This window comes from Calidris pugnax, unplaced genomic scaffold (genome assembly GCF_001431845.1).
Source record: "Calidris pugnax isolate Ruff unplaced genomic scaffold, ASM143184v1 scaffold41, whole genome shotgun sequence".
Lineage (NCBI taxonomy): Eukaryota > Metazoa > Chordata > Aves > Charadriiformes > Scolopacidae > Calidris > Calidris pugnax.
The window spans coordinates 5339390-5339611 of NW_015094509.1; positions in this window are offsets into that span (position 1 = coordinate 5339390).

Consider the following 222-nt stretch of genomic DNA (forward strand, 5'->3'; position numbering starts at 1 on the left):
CCCATCCTCCTCATCCTCCTCCATCTCTCCTCCATCCTTCATCCCTCCTCCATCCCTTCCTCCTCCTCCATTGTCCTCCTCCTCCTCCTCCTCCATCCCTCCTCCATCCTTCCTCCCTTCCTCCTCATCCTCCTCCTCCTCCTCCCTCCCTCCTCCTCCTCTTCCCTTGCCTCCTCCTCTTCCCTTGCCTCCTCCTCCTCCCGGGCCTCCTCCCTCTCCCTC